Source organism: Corvus kubaryi, unplaced genomic scaffold, assembly GCF_017639235.1.
Source record: "Corvus kubaryi isolate FWS band 111438036 unplaced genomic scaffold, C.kubaryi_AGA036_p1.0 136, whole genome shotgun sequence".
Classification (NCBI taxonomy): Eukaryota; Metazoa; Chordata; class Aves; order Passeriformes; family Corvidae; genus Corvus; species Corvus kubaryi.
The window spans coordinates 10198740-10214785 of record NW_024580670.1 but is presented as its reverse complement, the minus strand read 5'-3'; the positions used below and the strand labels follow the sequence as shown (position 1 = coordinate 10214785).

General features: G+C 46.3%; 1 protein-coding gene across 1 annotated transcript in view; it reads left to right on the top strand.

The window, feature by feature from the left end:
• The window catches only part of CHST13 (carbohydrate sulfotransferase 13), a 70899-nt gene that overhangs the window by 25288 nt on the left and 29565 nt on the right, over nt 1-16046 (top strand). The window contains exon 2 of the mRNA XM_042016801.1: nt 14471-14600. The gene's annotated coding sequence lies outside the window, so the exon portion shown is untranslated. The remainder of the gene's footprint in view (nt 1-14470; nt 14601-16046) is intronic.

The following is a 16046-nucleotide window of genomic DNA, read 5'->3' as shown; positions in this document are numbered from 1 at the left end:
TACAAGCAACCCCCACAAATTCCGCTGATTTCTTTTTTGGGGGGGTTTCCCCTGATTGGATGGCATTGCAAGTAATTCACTGTAAATCACAATCCACTTGGTTGCCAAGTGTTTGCAAGTAAAATTGCAAGAGATTCAAATGAAAAGAAAAACAGAAGTATAAAAATGCATAAGGCTGAGTCCACAGTGGGCATGACCCTCTTGCCTGTGTCAGAAGCAGCCGTGCCAGGCAGACATATCCCAGCCAGATGTTGGCACCCTTGCCTGCTGAGAGAGCCCTGGATGGAGAGTGGGGAGTCAACTCCCACCCCTGGTTTTGAGTGCAGGGGGCTCTGCCCCCCGTGCCAGGCTCAGGGCCTCACTCATGCAGCCCCGTGGCTTCTGGCTGGGAGCCACCTGCATCTGGCCAGCAAAAAACTGAGCAAGAGGAATTTATATCCAGCTGCACCCATGGCCCGTTCCTGCTCAGGGTGCAGCTGGAGATAAAGCTAAACCAATCTTGCTTCTAGGAATAGTGCCCTGAGCAAGGCCTGTCTGATCCAGAAGATTTGATGAAAAAAAAAAGAACAAACATCTTTACTTCAAGGCCTTGCCATTCCCCACTTACAGGGGTCAGAACAAAAGGGTCTGGTGGTCTTACAGGGACAGTCACAGCCCAAAGACTGTGCAACAGTCTGCTCTGCCAGTGACTCCATGTAAAATGTCCAGAAAGGGGAAAAAAGCTGAAAACCAAAATGCTAGCAGAAGGTATAATGGATAGACTTGACAAATCCATAGGCTGCCCATCAGGATTGCTCAAGCTGCAATGGAGGATCCAGATATTGTGAAAAACGAGGTTCACTCTCCTGTGAGAATTTAAAAAGTTTAATATAAAGACAATAAGAGACACATAAAGCAAAGAAGTAACGGCCGGGTGCCTTGGCGCTCTGCCAAGAGCACACCTGATGCTCGAGGTGAGTCCTTTTTATACCATTTTTACTGTCTGTTCTTTATGCATATTCAAACTTTTCCAGGAGCTGTTCTGCATGGCCACTCCTTGGTTCTGCCTTTTTAGAGCATGCACATTTTTCTGCCTTGCGGTTTTATTTCTTTTAATTCTTGGGCCTGGGCTTGCTAGGTGAGAGTTGATAGTTGAGTGGGCCTCTTAGTTCCCCAGACAGTCAGGGTTGATAGCAGTTTTGGGCCTCTTTGCCCCCTGGGCAGAGCGGTGATAGCTGCTTTGGGCCCCTTTGTTCTCCGGGCAGTGTTGATACCAGCTTTGGGCCTCATCCTCTGTTCGCTTGGAAGTTATCTTACTCGCTCACACTTGCTAAATTCTTGCCAAAACGAGAGAAAACTACATCCACACAGCAAAAGCATTTCTAACATTATATAATATTCACCTTAATACTTGCAAGAAGCCAATATTACAATATATGTTTATAACAGTACTATATTGATCTTTGCCAGGGAGAGCAGCAGCAGCAGTGAGGAGATGACCCAAACAAGAGCAGTGCACCTTTCCAAAGATCCAAGAGAGCAATGGAAAATAAATACTATAAATATTTGGGTTGTGTGAATGCTTAAACAGGTCAAAAGTCCAGGGGAAGATGTGAGAGGTCCCCAGCAGAGCAGCACTGCTGGGGAGAAACCCTCTTCCTCCCAAGCACTGGGGGCTTTGCTGTAGCTGTGCTGCTCCTCTTTGGAACTTCATTTAATTCAAATCTCTTCCAGCCTCGATTTGTAATTCTTCAGGAAAACCAGTTGTTATTGTTTTTCACTTCAAGGGCTCGCTAGCCACTTGGCTCCTTTCCAGCAGATGCTCCCCATGCACAGCCAGGGCTGTGTGCTCCTCTGTACTGCAGCTTTTATTTATATATTCCCTCCCTTGAATGCAATGAAGAGGGGTTTGTCTGCACAGCACCGTGCAGGGGTGAGAGGGGGAGCCTGCAAAGCCCGCAGAGTTCAAGGGTGAATTTAGACAGAATTACAGCCACGTGCAGCGGCTGCTCCCGGGAGCACATGGGGCCTTTGTGGATGTGAGCAGACTTGGCAGCTCCGTGTGGCACAGGCACAGCTGCTGGGGGCTCGGCCCCTGCGGATGCACCAGGCACTCCCCTGGGACAGGCTCCTGCTGCTCCTGGCGGCCGGGCCACTGCAGAGCACACTCTGCTCTTGGCTGCTCTTGAAAGAGCAGTGTGACTTCTCTATAGACAGAGGTTGTCTTTGGACTGGGAATGACATTATTCCTTCTGTGCTTTTGCAGCATCCTGAGCAGGTTTGGATAGAAATACCCAGACTGAACAGCCTGGCCTTGATCTGCACTCAGCTTGGCCCCCTGCTGCAGTTTGCATCCTGGACAAAGTGTGGTTTTTGGGCTTCCAGTGTTCCCGCTATGGGGAGAAAGCTCAATGCACCCCTTCAGAATGCTCCAGCTCTCCTGGTGAAGGGTGGCCCCCAGGGAGAAATGCCTCATTTGCTGAAATCCAGCCGGTTTCTCAGCCACACTGCACTTGGGATGTCCAAATCCTATCCAGAGAGGTTGGCCCGTGTGCTGCAGCAGGGACCTAAATCCCCATGAGAGCGTGTTTGGACTCAATTGTGCATGTGCACAAGGGAGAACCCGCTGAAATGATGAAAACCCAGGCTATGTCCCCATGCTGGTGTTTGGCTGCACTGATAATATAACAATTCCTGGAGCAAGTTGGAGCAAAGCGACAGGTTTACCCTTTACTCTGAAAGTGAACTGAGTGAACTTACACTCTCAATTTGTTAAGTGTTGGGGGTTAGGATCTTTTCATTTGTTTCTTTCCCTCACGGAATTTTGTCCCATAGGTTGCTAGGAAACAATAACTATGGATATTTAAGAGAGACAAAAGAAGTTGCCCTGGGAAGGATGAGGCTGGCTACTCTCTTATCTGAGGTTTTCTCTCAGAAGGGCAGAGATACCACGTGAATTGGGCTGGAGGAAAAGGGGCTAGGCACAGCTCCTAGGTCTCTTTTTCTGCTCTCTTGGCATTCGGAGGGGAAGGAAACTGCAGTCGCTGTGGGAAGAATTTGGAAGTTTGGAAGAGTGTAGTATGGATTAGAAGTCTTTGTTAAAGAGCCAAATATGCAACAGATGGTTTAAAATCGTAGTGAAGGCGTAACAGGTTAAAGAGTGAGTTAAATGGAAAGGAACCCGTGGCATAGAGCATAGGGCATAGAGCTCCATGTTCTCACCCCATCAGCACACAAAAACGATTATGGGGCTCCTACACAGCTTTCAAGATTCATTGTACACTTGGCTGTCCGCTTTTTGCCATAAAGAGCTATAAATGTATCATTTTCCCCATGGCATTAACTTGTCTGGCAACACAGCCTCTTCTGAACGAAGTATTTTTATAGTGGCACCACAAAAACAGTGTTGCAGCTTGCCATGAATCATTGAGTATCCCCTTTTCAGAGCAAAAGTGTGGGGGGAAACCGCTGACACCCTTGGGCCTGTGGACTTTCCTTCTGCCTGTGCCAGCTTTGGGAAGATCTGCAGAGTGTGGGAGCAGAGCTCTGCATTCCCCAGCTGCTTCCCATTGGTTTTACACAGAACACCTGCAGGGTGGTAAACAGGGAACAGAGCTTGTCTTTGGGTGTGGCTTTGGAGGACTACTTGATGAGACACTTGTGCTCTTTTGCACATATTTTTGATGTGGTTTAGCACAAATCTGATCCCAAAGGGCATTGCCCAGTAAACATTCATCCCAGTGAGAGTTTGGGGTTCTTTGTGCTTGAAGTTACTTTGACAATTCACCTGTCTTGCTTAGGTAACAGCAAAAATATTCCCCTAGAATCTGGTTGAAGAATTTAAATTCATAGACCCAGGATGCTGTCATTATACTCTTCTTATGCAACTGTCAATGCAGCTCATAGACTGTGCACCCACTGTGTGCTCCTTCTGCACCTCTCACCATCACCTCCTTCTTCATCCTCAGTCCATATCTTTGTACAAACTATGCCCACATTTTCACCCCCGAGCATCTAATGTGGGGAAGACACAGCACCAGTGTACCTGGGTCCAGCAGTGTCACCTTTTGTTCCCATTTCTGGCCTCTGTGTTGGAATGGATAATAAAATGCTGCTCATTTCGTCTTTATTAGGATTTCCAAAAAGCCTCAGAAAATAGGATGTCTATCTGAGGGGGTCTCAAATTCACAGGCTCAGTTAACTGCATGGACTAGAAACCACCTGGAGGGCTGGAGGGCTTTTTTTTTTTTTTCCTCCCCCGTGAAAATTTAAATTCAGCAACCAGTGTTTTCCCTGTAAGAGAGGGTGAAATTACCACCTCTTAACTCTAAGGAAAAAACTGCTTGCCCTGATTTCCTTACAATGCCTTAGGTGCTAGTGATTAACAGTGTCAGCCTTCATTTCTGTCTTTGCAGTACTGAATTTTGTGCATATGGCAAGTGGTGCAGGTACACCACCTATTGCTAAAATGGACCAGCACTTCCAGCAACAAGAATTCATTTCAGCTGCTCATAGTTTTGCCAAATTGCAAATGTTTGGGCTGAAACATCCTAAGCAGAGAGTGTCTGCTTCATGCTGATTAATTTGCTTTAAATATCAGCAAAAATGTTTCAGCTGTTCTTTGGCCGAGGTTAAAGAGATGTAATACTGGACATTGTTCTTACTACTTATGGTGGAGGTTTTTATCCCTTCCATAAAAGAAATTCTGCCACCCACATGTGTTGTCATTTCTTGGATGTGCTTTCTGGTGTCAGGCAGGGCTGTCCTGAGAGCTCTATGAAACAAATGGTAAAATCACAGCCCATTTCATTGCCTCCTGTTATAGTCTGTCTCCTGGAAATCTTGCTTTCTCTGCTCCTGTCCTCAATCCCACCATCCAAGCCAAGTAGCTTTCTGCTGTGCCCTCTTTCAATCAAATATGCTTGGGGTTTCACATCTCCTTCCCCTCTGTGTGGCAACGCTGGTCCTTACAAATCTGTCCCAGGTGCTCAGGTGTACTTTTTTCCCTCCCTGAAGTCAGCAAATGGGCTGATCTTAGTTGGTTGTACGAGTCTGGACATTTTGAACATTTCCCACTTGATAAAACCTCTCTGCACTTTCTGCATCTGGAGAGGGTATGGACACTGAACTCCTGGGAAATGCTTGTGTTATGTGAGTTTCTTCTGGCTTCTTCAGATTGTTGATTGATTTTACGCCAATATTCCCAATATTCTTATGGGCAAGTGGGTGGAAGAGGCTTTTTGGATGAGAAGAGAACCAGATACCTGAAGCTAGTTAAGGAAAGATTCCTCCCCCTCCCACCCCCACTTAGTTAATATGATAATTACTTAATATCACTTAATATGATTTAAAGTTGGCAAGAAAGATTTGCTGCAGGAAAACAGAAATATTCACATCTGTCACTGTAACTAATGGGGACTTTCTCTGAGCACAGCCCAGAAAGTCAGGTGCATTTGTTTTCATTGCTGTTGGATCTTTCACCAAAAGCATTTGGTTCCCCAGCAGGATTTCCTGCTCTGGCTTTCATGAGATTAATTGTTTCAAAAGCTGGAGTGGATGGAAAGTTGTGATGGCAAAGTCCATATAGAGCTAGCGTTAATTCTCCATGCAGGAAAAGCTGATATTTTCAGCAGTGCCATGTGTTTCTGTGCAGTCTAATATTTCATTCAGCTGTTATATATTTTTACTTTATTAAGACATTATTTAACACATTAAGGAAGGAGATGAAGAAGTTTCATGCTGCTGTTGATTGATACCTTTTCCTTTATAGTCTTCTCACAGCAATTTTTAAAGTTTCATTGTCACACCACAAATATAAACATGCAGTCACAGATCAGACTTCTTCAAACCCAGGGCAGGTGTTCGAGGCACTGCAATCAAAATGAGGAGATTCTGCTTTGTGTCATTCACTGCTACTCTCAACCGTGGTCACAAAGAGTGGCATTTAGGGTTAAGTTTCTCTCTGCAGTCCTGACTGATTGCAGAATACATTTGAGAGACTTCAGCTGAGAATGGTTTTCTTTTCTTGGCTTCTGCATTGTCCAGTGAAGATTTCATTGGAAAACCAGTTAAGTATATCTCTTCTTCAGCTGAAGCTGTAGCAACCACATAGCTATAAATTCCTGTGTAGTCAGACAGTGGCTCACAAGATCCATGGAGTCATGCCGACTTTGTCAAGCTCTGGACATCCTGAGAGGAGACTCTGGAAAGTTAGCATTTGCCTTGACTGCATGCTTGGCTGGTTTAGCATCATGAGTCTCTGCTGGGCTCTGCAGGAATAGTTTGGCTGGCTACAAACCAATGACCAGAGAAAGTACAGCTAAGGGAGCAGAATAGGAGAGGACAGTAGTCGTGGTTTAACCCAGCAGGCAGTAAAACACCACACAGCTGCTTGACAGACTCTCAGACACATACACGACTGGGAAGAGAACTGGGAACAAAAAGTACAGGACAACAGTAAGGTCATATACACTGCACTGCGGTGGGGATGACAATTGACAGAATAGCAGACCTTTATTACATTTTTTCCCCTAATTCCTAACCTTTTCCTAGCATGGAGCCAGAGTTTATATTCTGGGCCAGCCCTATTTCTAGGTAATGTTTAACCATGATTCCCTCTCACTGATTGTCTTACAGCTCCGTTTCAGCTGCTTTGCTGGGCAGCACGAAGCTTTTCCACATGGTCTGTGGACATCATTAAAACGTGACATGAACTCAGTGCTTTCAGCCCAGAGGGATTTGATCCCCCTTCAGCAGAGGGCTGAGGCACAGCAGCAGCCCCTGGCTCTTCCCAGCCTCATGGTGCAAAGAGGAGCTCTGCACAGGGAGCTTGAGCCTGCACACTCCGTGCAAGCTTGGATGAGAGCCATGTTGCAGTACAGTACGGATTCATAGTTCCCTCAGAGCATGTCCCTCTCTGCCACCCCTGCAATTTGAGCAGCAGGTTTGTATTTCCTCACTAATTATTAGGTATTCCTTGTCTTGCTTTGTTCAAACCAGGAGGTTGGGAGTGGCTGTAGTCCCCCATCTTGCGTTTGGGAGAGCCCTCTGGAAGACTGCAGGACAGAATTGTTGGCCAGGGGCATCTCAGGGCATAAGCCACAGAGAGGCTGACTGAGGCACTTTGTTCAAGCTCTTTCACTCCATTAGCTCCAGGATGCCAAATGGAAATAAAACAGAGCAAGCTTCAGTGCAGTTCTCATTGATTTAGGTTTTAAACATCGCAACACACGCCTGAGCTACCTTGTACTGCATCCAGCTGGTGCTTTCTGGACGTGCCCTCATTGAAAGAGATAATCATGTTTTGTTTAAATTAATTTCTGAAGTTTAAAAGCCCATTTATATCTGTGCAGTTCACTGAATTGAACCTCTGCACAGTAGCATATTCAGTTTCTGCTGTAACCTGCTACTGCTGCTTTTAGCTGTAGCTGTAACCGCAGAAGTAGCAGCCAAGAAAAAAAAACCACCAACACTCTACTTGCTTCATTTTTTTCTATTTTTTTTCCAATGACACTGGCTGCACTGTTCATTAGAAAGAGTGTTTGGGCAAGGCATTATGATCGTGCTGTCTTCCTCAACTGAGAGAGGAACTGGAATTCTCTCTGGCTTTGCTGAAATCACACTGTTGCTGAGAGCGTCTGTAGAAACGAAGTAGCTTTTTCTCTTCCCCTCTCACTGATGGCAAACTTCAGAGAAGGTCAGGCTCATGGGTGTTTCTGTGGATTATTTTCATGACACTGAAAAGGATAGAGCCTGTCTCACTGCAACCTGCTGGAAATACAGCAACCTCTTTAATAGCTGCCATCAATATATAGATTTGGTAGCGGTCAGACCGTTCTTCAACATTGTCAGCAGTACTAACACAACAAGCCAAGTGCTCTGAGAGGAGGTCTGGCCGTGCCCTGAGCAGTGCAGAGCACCAGTAACTCACCCACACTATCTGTGCTTCAATGCTGGTGCCTCCACCAGGGGGGCCCATAGTAGGGGACAGGCTGCAACCGAGCGCATTTGGAAACTGAGAGTGGAACTCACAGGCCTGAGTTTCTGGGAGCTCATGGAGCAGAAGCTCATGAATCATCCCTCCATGGCCAATCTCTGCAAGAAGAGGCCAAGGCACTACCTGGAAACCTTTGATCTGAGTGGTTTGGCCTGCAATCTGCAGGGCTACTTGGGCTGTTTCTCCTGAATTAACTGTGGTAGTAATAAAAGCTCCAGCTGCAAATCCAGTGCCCTGCTCCCTTTTGTCTTTGGACACTGGGCTGAAGTGCTTGTTTGAGAGATCTCTTTAGGAAAGACTGAAGCCAGCTGGCTCGGCTTTCTTTGCAGTGGCTCAGAGACTTGGAATGGGCCTTCTCCACTCCATACTAAGCTGATTTGCTACCTCTCCAGGACTAAACTTCTTGCAAAAGACACCTCTGGATATAGTTTCTGGTGGAGGCAGACACCATGCCTACTTGATAGACCTCCTAGACATTATGGGTCAGTGGCTGTCTGATTTTAGCAGTGCTGGAATTTTCTAATGCAGATGTAATTCAATTAAGGCACCCAGAGGATTGAAGAAAAGCCTTTATTATTTTTAGTCTAAGTAAAAATAGTGTCTCAGGCTTCCAAGAATAGTGAAAACGTAGAGTATCGTGAACAAGAGCTGGACTAAGAATATTTAGATGCCTTTTCAGCCAGGGTTTCCATGAAACAGAAGCTGTTTGAATTGGATTTGACCAGCCCTGTCATGTTCAGACATATGCAATTACTTCTCTATGCTTAAAATTGCAGTAACAAACCTGAGTCTGACTTTGTACAGGGTACAGACTCACTAAAGGTATTTAGTTGATGATGATGATTATTTTAACTGCACCTCCTTCAGTAAACAAGAAGCTCTGTTTTTAGTCATGAGGGAATGTTTCAGCAGTCCTAAAGGGATTTGGGAACCTACAACCTCATCTAGACATGGTCAGTGAGGACAGTACCTAAGACACACAGGCTTCTTTGAAAATGTCATTCCATACAGTTATCTCTGTTCATTTTCCTCTCTCCCCAGGGCCAGGCTGCTTTGTTGTAGAAAGATTCAGCAATGTCAGTATTTCAGGATGGTCTGGTTGTGCTGTCATGGGGTGCTTGTTATGGAAGGGGAGAAAGGACAGACCTGCTCCAGCTTCCCTGATATGAGAGGGACAAGAACAAATGGGACCTCTGTCCCTGCCTATAACACAGGGTTTTAAGGAAAAAGAGAAGCATCTCAACATGTTCATTCTGTGGTTGAGGAGACTTCTATAGTACTGCTCTGACCACTGATGGCAATTCACACTGTTGTTATTTACAGTGTGGGTATTTCTCCCTCCCTTTGGAGCCATTTCAGATGGATGTGTGCATTGTAGCAGCAATGTGAGTGCTCCAGGGAAGAGAGCTTGCTCCAGCAATGCCCTGCAGGGCTGGGAAGATGCTTCCCTTGGCCACAAGCATTTGTCCCCACAAAACACCCCCTCACTCCACTCTCAGGGACTAATTTGCCTTTGCTCAGACCAGGGGAGTTACAGAGTGCGACACCCCAGGTCACAATCTTGTGCTCAGTGCTGCTGTGCTAAGAAAGGGACGCTCCAGATGAGGTACTAAAGCTGAGGTCTCTCTCATGCTGTTTCTTGGCTGTGGCTGGTTGGATGCAGAAGACCCCAAGACCAGATTATTTGGTCCTAGGATTCTGGTCATGAACAGTCAGTGTAAATAAACTGAAGTCCAGGAAACAGGACTTTCCAGAGAGATTTCTGAGCAGTCTTTGCTATCTGCTCTGCTCCTAAGACACACCAGGCTTGTCTGTGCTGCTGAGTTATGTGCTTTCAAACAAATAAAGCCCAGTTTAGAATAATCTACCTTTTGTGAAGGTATAAAAGCATGCCGTTAACAAATTTCTTTCTATCAAATGTATATATCCTGGACGTGGTCCCTCAGCTGGGATAAAAATGAATACAGTCTCTGAGCAAATGCTTAGAGTAGCCACAGATCTGGCCTTTTCATTACAGGCTTCGATTGAACAATCCTGGGTTGCAAATCCATCACAAAGGCACTGTGTCTGTGTGGGTAAGCACTGCCTTTTGCTTCCCTATCACCAGCTTCAGCCAAATGGTTGAAAGCACGGTGCTCAAATTGCCCTGAAATATGGAGAGGTTTCTCAATGGCATCTCTCAGACCCTCTTTCCCCATTTTGGGAATATTTAGAATGCAAACTGTGCCTCCAAGGAGAGAATTTCTTGTTCTGACATGCTGGAACTGTGGTAGCAAGGTCAGCATGTGGTGCAGGTTTTGTACCCGTCTCACCTGGCTCTGCTGGGGAGGTCCAAGAGTGCCTGAATGCAGACAGAGGCTTAACAGAGCTGCCAACACTGGATTCCCAAACACCTTAACCAGGTCATGGTGAATTTCTGTGAGGTTTAGGGCTACCCAGTAATGCAGACCCTGCAGTGTGTTCCCCCAGATGTAGAGAGTAGTCAAATGAAGCATTTTTTTGGGGAAAACTAGCCATGACCTGTTTTTAACCCCAAATTTGGGCAGTAGTGCAGCTCTCATAATCCCTCAAGGACTTAAATACTGCTGTGTCGCACTGTGAGGTGATGCAGCAAGGCGTAGGATGCAGTCAGGTTTTCCATTGGTTCAAAAATTACAGGCTTGGGCCTTTGAGAGACCATTCTGCCCTGAGGGATTTGGGTATATAACTATAGGAATATTTGTATTTTTTTCCCTAAAACAGGATTTGGTGTTGCTGGGATTTGCAGTACAAGGTATGAATAAGAAAGAAGGTATTTTTATTAAATAGCGAACACTCAGTGGTGACAAATACTGAGAAACCTGCAAGAGAAGGTAATTTGGATCCTATAAAAAGTCTGACAATGTACCTGGTCTGAGTTAGGTGTTTTTGAGCCAGGCAAAATTCTATGGGTCTTGTTTCAGGGGTTTTTACCCTTCCCTTCAGAACCCTTGTGATACTGTGGACACGGTTCTTCCTTGGAGAGAGCAACAGCTTAAGGAATGAGAGGGAGAAATTCCCACCTCCAGAGGAAACTTGAAATGCATGGGGTTTTATTTGTGCATGAAATGCTCTAATTCCTCTTTCCCAGCCACCATAACCAGGCTGTAAGAATGAGCACTGAGCATGAGAGACCCTGCTCTGTGCAAAGCCTTGCGCACAGGAGATCTGTGTGACACAGCAGAAAAATTCCTTCCCTCCATCTCCTCCCTCTGAGTTGTGTTCCCTTGCAAGCCAGAGAAGCTGTGTATTGAGCTGCTCTGCTCTGCTACATGATGGGCACAAGCCTGGTGGGGTTTTGCTGCAGAGATTTACTGGGTTCCCTTGGGATACGACGTCCTTGGCTGGTTCCCATCTCAGCCATCATCTTCTCTTTGTACAGCCCTGACCACAGCTGGTACAGAGGTGCAGGGCAGAGCCAACCAGCTGCTCTGGGCAGCAGGGAGAAAAGCTGTGGCTTTCTGCTCTGAGTGTGCAAGAAACAGCAGAGCAAGAGGCAAACCCTGACCGTGCTCCTCATGGGAGGCTTGGCAGGTTTGCTGCTCTTGCTGTTGAAGGAACTGCACAACTCCCATCATCATGCCAAGGTCAATTGGCTTTCCAGTGTCTATCTGTAAATCACATCCCTTTCTCAGGCGAGCCTCTCAATCAGACATCAGCAGAGAGCAAGCTCCCAGCTGGGAACAGTATATAAACTAATGAAATATAAATGCCTGGTACAAAAGACAATACAGTCCCTAGTTGCCACCACTGAATAAAAAGGTTGATGGGAGTTTCCATCCTACCAACAGCATTTCCTGTAGATGCAGGCAGAGAGTTGTCCTTAGAGCCTGTAATTTGGTTTGCTTCCATTACCACTGGTGCTTTTAAAAGAAAACAGCTGCTGGGTTCTGTTTTATTTTATTTCATTTTTAAATTGTGGTAGAAAGAAAGTTAAAGGTGTGTTTCCTTGAAATATATTTTGACAGAGACCAGCATGTCAAAATGAGAAAAGACAGCCCAGTTTTTAGTTCCTTGGTCTTCAGGAAGATTTCCGAGGAGATCAGGAGATAATCGTAAAAGGATCCCTGGGAAGTCATTAGCTTTTTCTTTTTTAGGTGGTGAGGGGGTAACAGAAAGGTTGAGAAGCTGTGGAATTAGCCAGGTTACAATACTGACTACTCAGAAGCAGATGCTATGTGCACTATTCTAACCCTTAGTACTTTTCTTCTGATGAGGCATAAGAACCTGATTAACTTTAGGCAAGGTACACTTATACCCGCCAAATCAGTGGGATTCCTCAGGGTGTGGAAAGTCTTTGGGATTGGCTCCTGGTGTTTCCCTGTCCTGTCCTTCTGAGACCAAGGAGATTTCTCAAGGCATCGGTGCTATTTTGTATGAGTAAGTGGCAAAATCTGGCATTACATTTTAAAAAGATACACAAAACATCTTGTTATATTATATGTAAATAGCAATCCTCCAGCTACCTCTCCAGAGGTATTTAATGTCATTTTTACCTTCTATCCAACCTGTGTCTTTTATATACTGACCTTGCCAATATTTAGTTCAGCACTCAATGGTGAAAAGCCCATCCCAGCGTGGTTCTCTGCTGCTGTGAAGTAAGGCTCTTGCATATCAGTGCAAAGTGAGCATAAACACAAGTGCATTGATAAAATAATATTTGAAAGGTCACATCCTGCAGGTGCTAAGGGCTACAGGAGATGATGGAAAATCAATGTACTGCTTGAGAAAGGAACTATTCCTGCTCAGCAGCAGTGACCTTTCCTTTTAATACAAAAAAGTGACAGAACCTGGCACTCTGCTTATCTTTCACGGAAAAATGTCACGGGTCCCAGTTTTGACAAGGATGGTTCATTTAAGGTGTTAGGAAAATTTTTTGAGGGTTTGTAAACTTGAAAAGGATTGCTTGGCAAGATCTTAGGTGTCCATCTTGGGGAAACTTGCAGAACAAGCCCAAGCAGAGGATGAGCTGGGGCTTTGCAAGGTCCCTCCCAGCCAGCACATTACAGTGATGCCATAAAATTTAAAACACAGCATTGAGTATCAGGATACACTGGGGCCCATGGAAATCCCAGAGGCAGGATGATGTCTAATGCAGTTCTCAAAACTCTGGAGCACCTCCCAGCTGCTGGTCTCTGAGGAAAGCCTGTGCTGCACCAGTGTTATTCCCTACATCTCTGCCCAAGCCTTGACTCGGTGACACCCGGGGCAGTGGGAACACAGTCAGTGCACCAGGGCCACCAGCAGATGGGAGTCTCACCGGCAGGAGGCCAGAGAAAACTGCTTCTGCGGCTCCAGAACTAAACAACTGAGTGCAAAGTCAAAATATCCCCTAGAAAGGCTCTTTTTCACAGTGGCTGGACAGCCAGGCCTCGGGGAGGAGTACAACAGATTCCTCAGTTTCCAGCAGAAACTAGACGCTGTTTAATTTCTATTCAACATGGTCATCAGACCAAAGCTCAGGGTTAATCTCACTCAGAGGCACCAGGGTCCTGGGAAAAAGCAAAGCATGTGGGAGAAACCTGCTGAGAAGACAGTAATGAGCACTACTAATGAGCAGGGGGGGAATCAAGCATGCACTGCATCAAAGGCGCAGCATCGTTCTGTAGGCAAACAGCACTTCCTCTTCACCTACAAGTCAGCTGAAGTTCAGACCTTGGCATTAACAAATAATTTCCCTCCGCAGCATGTTTTTAGTACCTTTTGATCATTATTTTTGGTTATCAGTATTGTTTTAACAGTCATAAACAGCCCCAGCCATGGTCTGAACCCCACGGTGGGATGCACTGCGCAGACAGGGAGCAGGGTGGCCATTCCAGGAAGAGTTCACAGGCTGTCAGGGAAGGAGCCATTGCCATACTCGTTTCTCAGTTCTTCCAATTAACCTGGCAAAGCAACAGATTAAGGCACCAGGGATCAGTGCTTACCACATTCATTTCACATGTGCTGCTGAGCAGTTGTATTTTCATGTGTGCTCTATGCATCTGCTGTTCTCCAGCTACCAGTGGTGCCTGGGGAGGGAGAGAAGGGCTTCTCCAAAGCAGACTGAATCTGATTATTCCATTAGTAATAGGCTTGGGATCATAATCTGAGACTCTGACAGTTTAATCTTGTGCCCTTCTACATATCTGGGGTGGCCTTTCTTCTCAAGCAAGCCCTGGTCACTGTTGTCTGCCTTAACGGACTGGGGTTGCTCTTTTCTGAATGGTGGGGTTGCAGGGGAAGGGGGATGGTACAAGAGAGCAGCATGTGTGACCAGGAAGGTCTGTCACACCACAGGAATAGGCAACAGCAAAGGCCTGACCTCCCAGCAGCTGCTGCCATTGCCAGCAGTCACCTCTTACCATAATGTACCTCTTCCCCCTGGAAAATGTGCTCGTCCATCTAAAAGGGGTTTGTCCTTTGAAAAAGGGTGCATTTGCAGCTGAGTCCACATAGGAGTCCTATGAAATCCTCATGATGTGCTTCTGCTTTTAGCCCTGTGGATCTGAACAGCACGTTCACCTTGCTGCTGGAAGACCAGCCTCGCATATGTGATGTGCTCACAGATGGCCCTGGCCCTGCCCCCGGGGGTGAAATACAGACAGCAGGCAGCAGGACTCGACAGGTCAGTGCCTGAGTTTCTACTGGGATGTTTTACTGTATCTTCTTCAAAGAATTTCCAGCTATGGGTGAAGTTTGGTCATTTCTACTGTTTTTATTCCTCCTGCTGAACCCAGGGAAGCTGGGCTAAAGGGATGATTCTTTTCCTTAGCTCCTCTGGGGGCCTTAGGCTAGATCTTCTGGTGTTTCAGTACTGGGAGATGCAAATAATGAAAAATTCACCAACGGTCTCGAGTACACCTTCCAGCTCCTGGAAAGCTACTCCAAAGGGGTTCCCACTGCTCAGGCTGGATATGCCTTCGGTCTTTGAACTCTCTCTAGCGTCAAGGACAGCAGTACCAGCCATCCCTTTTGCTGCCCCTGAGGTCTCTCAGCCCATCTTTGCACGTGAGGCAGACCCCAAACCTTTCCACACTCATCAAGAGGCCAAAATTACTGCACCATTTGCAACAGAGAGCAAGGTGCATCTGCAGATGCATTGCCAGCCAGCAGCGCTCTCCTAGCACTTTATCCTGCTCCCCAGTGGTTGGGGCCACAGTCCTTCCCTGCATGTATCAAACAGGCACAGGGCTCTGATGCTGAGGTTATCTTTCTGGCTGGTTACTGCACACACTGGTGTGCCCTTGCAAGAAGCTCTCTGTTGTGGTCTCATTTCTATTGCCCCTCTCTAGACCATCCAACAAGGGCTTGAAAGAGCTGTGTAATTCCACGGTCATAGCCCAACGCAGCCTGCAAGGTGCTGCATGTGCTCTTATTTCATTCCAACTTCCTTCACTTCAAGTGAGATTTTCCTCCTGGTTTCCTCTGCCCTAAATGAGGGCAGAACGAAGCCCAGCATGCACATATACCCAGACTTTCTTTGTCATTCCCAGTGGCTCCTCCTTGAGCTATCCTCTTTTCTTAAAACTAAGTGTGTTGGGGCTGAAGAGAAGCAGTGAATGAGTGTTGTCAGTGGAATCCAGCTCTCGGCCTGGCTAATTTGGCAGGTGGCCTTTGAGTAGATCTCAAGTGTTTTACACAGCTGGGTGAAGAGCATTGCTGCTATTTCAAAACTGGGGCAAAAGAAGCTCCGGGCTGGTTCTGCCTGTGATGACAGAGCCTGGGGGACAGAGGATGCAGTAAGACAACTTTGCACTCTCACTTTCCAAAAGCATCCCGAGAGTAGTAGAAAATTATGTCCTCCTTCTACAGAAATTTATTGCTTGAGGTGGAATTAGTCAGAAGCATTACTGCTTTCAGTAAAAGTCTGCAGGGCCGGGGGTAGCCAAAAGAATATTTAAAAAAAAAAAAAGAAGAGGTGTATTTTAAGGCCACGTGTATTTTAAGGCCACGAAACTTTGCGATGCTTCCGAAGCACTGACCGCGCAAAGTCACCAGGAAACTCCCGACCCTGCCAGCACATCAGCGACTCCCTCTTCCCTCGGGGACTCTTAAAGCCGTGACGGGAGCT